A 7,305-nucleotide genomic window follows, 5' to 3' on the forward strand; every position below is an offset into this window, starting at 1 on the left:
CCAGCCCCGGCAGGGAAACCAGGGAGGGCTTCCCGAAGGAAGTGACGCTTGAGCTTCGATCTGAGGTGACAGGGGTTAGCCAGGCACAGAGGGTCAGGATGGGGCTCCAAGCAGGGGGGAGCAGCAGAGGCAAAGACCCCTCAGCTGGGGGAACATGACAAGCAGAGAAAGCTCAGGTGACTGGAGGGCATCAAGTGAGGGAGAGCTACTTGGGGCTGGAAGGGTGGGCAAGGGCCAGGCTTTGAGGGCCCTGTGGCCACACCAGGGGCAGTGGAGGCCAGCGTTGATGGCAAGTTCTGGCTGATGTTGGGTTTAGGGTTGTTGAGGCACACACGTGAAGGTGCCAGTTTGGATATATGGGCTGGACATGGAGCATGTGGAGTGCTCAGTGTAAAGGTGGTGGTTGGAGCTACAGATGGGGAGTGAGAAGAGGAGAGGGTGAAGGTCAGAGCCTGTGGGACTCGGCCATTTAAAGGTCAAGAGCAAACAGCACAAGTGGCCAGAAACATGGGAGGAAACCCGGGAGAGAATGATGTTCTGCAAGCCAAGGAAAGAGCAAATTTCCAGGAGGGAGGGATCAATGTGGTCCGATGCTTCAGGCAGATCAAGACTAAACATGCTCATTGGATGTGTAACATGGGAATGACCAGAGGGGCAGAAGTTTTCCTTAGAGGGTGGAGGGGGAGGGGAGGTGTGGACCCAGTGAGAGGAGGTGCTGCTCCCACCAAGTCAGGATGTGGAGGTGGCGGGGCGGGAACCCGAGGGGGATGTGAGGGGAGGGAGGGTAGATTTTTGTTCTTGTTTCATTTTAGGAGAGACTCGAGCTTGTTTAAATGCCATGTGAACTCTTAGTTGCGGCATGCATGTGGGATCTAATTCCCTGACCAGGGATCGAACCCGGGCCCCCTGCATTGCGAGCACGGAGTCTTAACCACTGTGCCACCAGGGAAGTCCCCCCCAGTTTGTTTTTACATGGACAGTTTTGAGGGTATCAGGGCAGCCCAGGTGGGGAGAACCATGTGTGGCCTGGGCACCAGGGCCAGGCTGAGTGGGAGTGAGAGGAAGTGTGCTGGAGGTGAAGTGAGGACTCGGGAGGGGATGGTGTAAGAGCAGAAATTCACATGAGGTAGGGATGGGTGAGGAGACGAACCCCAAGGGTGAGCTGCCAGGCACGTGGGCTGGGCGTATTGGGAAACAAGTGTGCAGAGCGGAGGCCTGCCAGGGTGTTGGCAGAGTGATCTGTGAACTCAGAGCCGGAAGGCCTTCGAATGCAGCCCTGAAAAGTGTGTGGGGGGGGGGCTTTTGCAAGATGGATCTGGTATTTCAGGCAGGGAGGCTGAGGAGAGAGATCTATCAAGGCTGAGTGTGGGCCTGAAGGGGCCCCAGCATCAGGAAGAGAGAAGACAGCTGAGCAAAATCGCAAAGGGAAGAGCCTGTAGAATTGCGATCAGCTGGATATGAAGATGAAGGCCAAGGGGAGGGAGGGAGGCCCTGGATGGGATGGAGTCAGAGAACAGAGGAGGGGTCTGGTCTAAGGGGAAGATGGTGTGAGCAGTGTGGGGACAGGCTCAGTTCCGGTGACAGTAAGAAAATCTCAAGGAGAAGTGCTTGGAGCTCCAGAGAGGAGGGTGGCACGGAGGAGAGAGTCTGGGTAAGACAGGCAAAAGGAGAAAGAGGGAGAAGGAAGAGGGGACTCAGAGTGAGGGGTGGCCCAAAGCAACCGGGATCTCGGAGCAAGGGCTGTGCCCAGGTGATGGTTCTAGCAGTGCCTGCCTGCCCGATGACCACTGCCCCTCCCCACACACCCGAAATCAGGGCAAGGCTCAGCACAGAGATGATCCCAAATCAGGGGGCAGGAGATCACCCTGTGGTTTCTCTTGTCCTGCTCCCTAGGCTGGCCCCAGCATTGGGCGATCTGCTGCCCCTCGATGGGAGCCGTCAGGGCATCTCTGCTCCCCCAGGAGGTGGGGGCTGGAGTGGAGGGGGCTGGGGTACTATGTACCCCAACATTAGGCAAGCAGCCATGGCCGGCCCTGGGAGAGACTGTGCACCTCAGATCTGAATTCAGGGGGTCTTTTGGGGAAATAGCCAGCTGGGTGGCATGGCCTAGGCCTCTGGGGCCAGCTGACAAGCTGCCGCATGCCCTGGCAGAGTAGGACAAACAGGCAGAGGGGTGTGACCGGCAGAGGGGTGTGACAGGCAGAGGGTAGAAAAAGGATAGAGCTGGTGGAGAAGGAAAGGGGCCCTCGAACAGGAGGGCACCCAGGGGCCCAGAGCCAACAGCATCCAGAAAAGCCTGGACAGACTGTCCCCATAATCCCAGCAGTCGGCACTCTGTCCATGCCAGGGACACCACAGGGTCACTGCCAGAGGCCAAGACCTGGAGAGAGGGGCAGAGGAACCAGGACCACATCCTGGAGCTTTCCAGTAATTAAAATATTTTTAAAGGACGCCAGGTCCTGGGCTTGGGGTGATAAGATCCTGGAATGGGGGAGTGACTTGGACGGGCAATACTCCTTTCCTTCATTCAGCCAATGAGGCGGTATCTGGACAGCAGTGAGAAACTCCATCCATACATGTTGACCCTTCTTATTATAGTTATTATTATCCTGTGCTACACACTGCTAAGTGCTGGGGTAGTGTTGACCAACTGGGCAAGAACGCTCCTAAGCCTCAGGGAGCTTAGTGGGGGAGATGCCCAACACTCAGCAGGATTAATGCCTCCACATGGGAGGTCTGGGAGGCCATCCTGGAGGAAGGAGATTCTAAGCTGACACTTGCAGGCCAACCAAGGGCCAACCAGGTTAAAAAAAAAAAAGGCTCATCAGGACAGAGTGTTTCAGGGAAAGGGAACAACCACGCAGGTGTAAAGATCTCAGGGGGTCTGGCAGGTGAGCAATGAATGTAGTGGTTGTTATTCTTAGTGATGTATGGCAATTGTGTTATTAACTACTAATTACTTACTATTAATTCTTAAAGATTTACGACTTTGAGTAGGTGCCTCCCTCTCTCTTTGAGCAGATGCCTCAGTTTGCTTTCTCTGTGGATGAGGACCTTTCCAACACTGAGTCCCTTGTCACCCACCCCTCATGACAGCTGTCATGGGCCCTAACAAAACTGGGCCTGGTGACCAGGCTGTGCACTCAGACCAACACTTAGGGCACAGAGTCACAGAGGAAGGCTGGGGAAGGCTGTGGGGACTGCCTGTGGGAACCGCAGACCCTGGCTCTGAGCTCTGCAGCCACAGTGACTATGCCCCAACCCGGTGGGAGCTTCATTCTGGAGAAGTACCCAGAGTCCAGGATGGCGGAGGGGGTATCCCCACAGCTCTCTCAATTTCATCTCGATGAGTAGAGGTCAAAGATTAGGGTGGGGCTCCCCAGGGAATAGTGAGGTCCTGGAAAACCTCTTGGTTTGATTTTTTCAGAGAGGGTAAGAGCCTCCAGGAAGACCCTGGGTGTTAAGTCCCTGGGTCCCGCCAGAGTACCCAGGGATGGGGTGGAGGGCTACATCCAGCCTGTTCTGAGTACTTGGGGCAGGTACTGCTGTTGCAGGAGAAGGGGGCACGAGAGAACAGTCGAGTCCCAGGTCTCGGGCGAATTCCTGGGACGGGCCGCCAAGGGAGGGTCCTTGGCTTCGTGCAGGAGAGAATTCAAGAGCGAGCCACAGTAAAGTGGAAGCGAATTTATTTAGAAAAATACACATTCCATAGGCAGAAAGCGGTCCCTCTCAGAAGGTGAGAGGGGCCCTGGGGCATGGGGCTGTTAGTTTTTATGGGCTGGGTAATTTCATGGGCTAACAAGTGGGAAGATGATTCCAGCTATTTTGGGGAAGGGGTGGGGATTTCCAGGAATTGGGCCACCGCCCACTTTCGGCCTTTTATGGTCAGCCTCGGAACTGTCATGGTACTGGTATGTGTGTCATTTAGCCTGCTAATGTATTACAGTAAGTGTATAATGAGGCTCCAGGTCTGCGAGAAGTCCTCGGGCCTAGTTGGTTCTAACTAGTTTTTTTGTATCCTCAGCTGGGTCATTCTTTTAATGGTCGTGCCCTGCCCCCTTCCCTCCTATCTTACTGCCGCTCAGTACTGGGCCAGGCTGAGCTAAGGGGTGACGAGATGGTGCAGACCCTGGAGTATGATCCCTGTTGTCCCCCACACTGGACCTCTCAAGGCCTGGGACCATCCCTATGGGACCATGGGATAAACCTTGATCCCCTCCTCCCAAAGTTTGTATCCAGGGAACCTCAGGCTAAGCCAAATATGCCCCCAGTAAGAGGCAACCCAGCGCAGTGACTGTTGGCAAGAACGTGAACCACAGGCACAACAATGACTTATGTTTAAGATGGACTCACAACTTGATAGGGTTATCTCCTACCTCATCCATCCAGAAGGTAAGCCATCCCAGTGGGTGGGAAGCGGTACCTCATTGTGGGTTTGATTTGCATTTCCCCGATGAATAATGATGTTGAATATCTTGTCATGTGCTTGTTGGCCATTTGCATATCTTCTTTGGAGAAATATCTATGCATATCCTTTGCCCATTTTTAATGGGGTTAATTTGTCTTTTTACTGTTGAGTTGTGAGAGTTCTTTATATATTCTCAATACAAGTCCCTTATCAGATATATGATTTGCAAATATTTTCTCCCATTCTGAGGGTTATTTGTTCACTTTCCTGATGGTGTCCTTTAGTGCACAAAAGTTTTTAGGTTTTTTTTTTCTTTTTTTTTGGGCCATGCCACGTGGCTTGCAGGATCTTATTTCCCCGACCAGGGATTGACCCCAGGCCCTTGGCAGTGAAAGCGTGGAATCCTAACCACTGGACCGCTAGGGAATTCCCCCAAAGTTTTAAATTTTCATGACATCCAATTTATGTTTTTTCCTTTGTCGCTTGTGCTTTTGGTGTAGTGTCTAAGAATCCATTGCCTAATTCCAAGGTCATGAAGAGTTACTCCTGTGCTTTCTTCGACAGGATTCAGTGATTTCCCTGGTGGTCCAGTGGTTAAGACTTTGCCTTCCAATTCAGAGGGTGCAGGTTTGATCCCGGTGGGGCAGCTAAGATCCTACCTGCCTCCCGGCCAAAAAACCAAAACAGAAAACTGAAGCAGTATTATAACAAATTCGATAAGAACTTTAAAAATTGTCCACATCAAAAAATCTTTTTAAAAAAGTTCACAGTTTTAGTTTTTACATTTCTGTTATCTTTTTTTTTTTCTTTTTTCTTTAAATGGTGTGAGGTGGAAGTCCAACCACAACCACTTTCTTTTACATGCAGCTACCCAGCACTGTTCGCTGAAAACACTATTCTTCCCCCCCGGATCGTCTCAGCACACTTACGGAAAATCAACTGACTGTAAATGTAAGGGTTTATTCTCAATTCTAGTCCACCGATCTATATGCCTACCCTTATGCCTGTCCTGGTTACTGTAACTTTGTACTAATTGAATACATTTTAAACAATGCATATCAAGGGCTGGCTAGGTGGGGGAGAGGCGCACGCGGAGGTGGTGGGCGCCGTCTGACCTGCCCCCAGGGTTGAGGGGTCCATCCTCTTGTCTGCTCCGCACAGCTGCCTGCCTGGGCTCCCCTGGATGTGGCCCTCAAAGCTCTAGGTTTTCATTGGAAGGACTCCTGGGCAGCTAAAGCCCCCAAAGAAAGAATCCTGCACCCTGGCCTCCCACCCCGCTGCCGCTGGGAGGTGGAGTCTCTCATCACACGCTTTCTCCCTTCCACTCCTGGTGCCCCTAGAACCCAGAGCGGGAAAATCGAGAAGCCGCAAAGTGAGAAGGCGGGCTACGCAAATGACATGCTAACGACATGCAAATGAACCCGCCGAGCCGGGGTCGAGGCCACTCAGAGGAGGGGGCGAGGTTGACAGAAGCGGCTGCGGGCCCCGGGCACGCCCCACCGCCTCGCCCAGAGGCCTCCCCGCCCGGCTCCCTGGAGACGCGGAGGTGGTCCCGCCCACCGGCGCCCTGCGGCCCGCCCCTCCGGTCCCCGCCGCCGCCCGGCGTCCTGCCGTCTCCACCGCGAGCGCGCCGGGCCGCAGGAAGCCGCGCTCCGCTGGAGTGGAGCCGCCCCTCCGCCGGGCCCGGGCGAGCCGGTGAGCGGGCTCCCCCCACAGTCCCCAAGGTGTGCTCCCCCGCCGGGGTCCCTGTGAGCGCCGTCGCGGGCCCGCCCCGCCGTGGGCCTCCGGGGCCCCTTCCCGCCTGTGGGGGGAGAGGATCCAGAAAAGCCTCTTGTCCGGGTCCTGGGCCGCCCCAGCCTGCGATGGCCTGAGGGGTGAGGGGACAGGCACCAGCCAAGGCCTGGGCTGAAATCTCCACGGGGACGCCGCCTGGACGTCCCAGAAGCCCCACCCAGAGGAGCTCCATCTCGGGGAGGGTGGGAAGCCGAGTGGAAGGAAACTAGATCCCGACAGCAGGGACTGAGCCAGGGTGACAAGAGGTCAGGAAGTTCCTGCTGCCTATCCCATCCCCCTTCCAGGCTGTGGTCAGCCTGACCCCGCCCGGACGGCGGGGGCACCTTTGGAGGCACAGAAGGGAGGAGGGTGGCTGGCCCCAGCCGGCCCACCTCTGGAACCGCCTCCTTCCTTCCCCGGCCCCTGCCAGGTGCAGGGATGTGCGGGCTTGTCAACCCCAAGCTCGGGCTGGTTCTTGCTGCTCTTCTGTCCAGCAGGAACCCGTACTGCTGCCTGTCCCGTGTCCCGGGCTTCAGGCCCGGGATCCTGCCTGATGTGGAGCCTGGGGAGAGAGGGGGTCTGCAGGGTCTACCCGTCCTTCCGCTGCTGGTGAAGCTGGTGATTCCTTGTTTTCCTCTCGCCAGCTCTCCCACCACGGGGAGGGAGCAGAGGGAGTGGGGGCGGCCCCTCCACTCCACACACCCGGCCCCTAACCCCAAAGCCCTGTGTGAGAGCGTCCGCTCACCCTTTTGCCCGAACCTGCAAGCTCAGAGGGGCTGGGAATGGATTCTGAGGGCCTAGCTAGGCCTCTGTCGTCAGATGAGAAGCCCTAAAAATCAGCCCGGGGACGGTGTGTGACGGGAGAAGGGCAAGAGGTGTCATGTGAACTTCTGCCCTGCCCACAAACCCAGCTTCAGGCCACCTGGGCACGAAGATGGTGTCACTCAGGGTGGGGGAACCCTGAGGGCTGAGGTCGGCAGCTCCTGTGGAAAGCTGCTCGCCTCCAGTCCCGGGAAGGGAGAGTGAAGCGTCTCCAGCCGCGTCTCCCTCCTTTGCCCCAGCCACGCACCAGGCAGTGATTGTGACTCCTGGTTCCCAGTACCAAGGGAAGACCACTTCTCTGC

This window comes from Balaenoptera physalus, assembly GCF_965194825.1.
Source record: "Balaenoptera physalus genome assembly, chromosome: 20".
Lineage (NCBI taxonomy): Eukaryota > Metazoa > Chordata > Mammalia > Artiodactyla > Balaenopteridae > Balaenoptera > Balaenoptera physalus.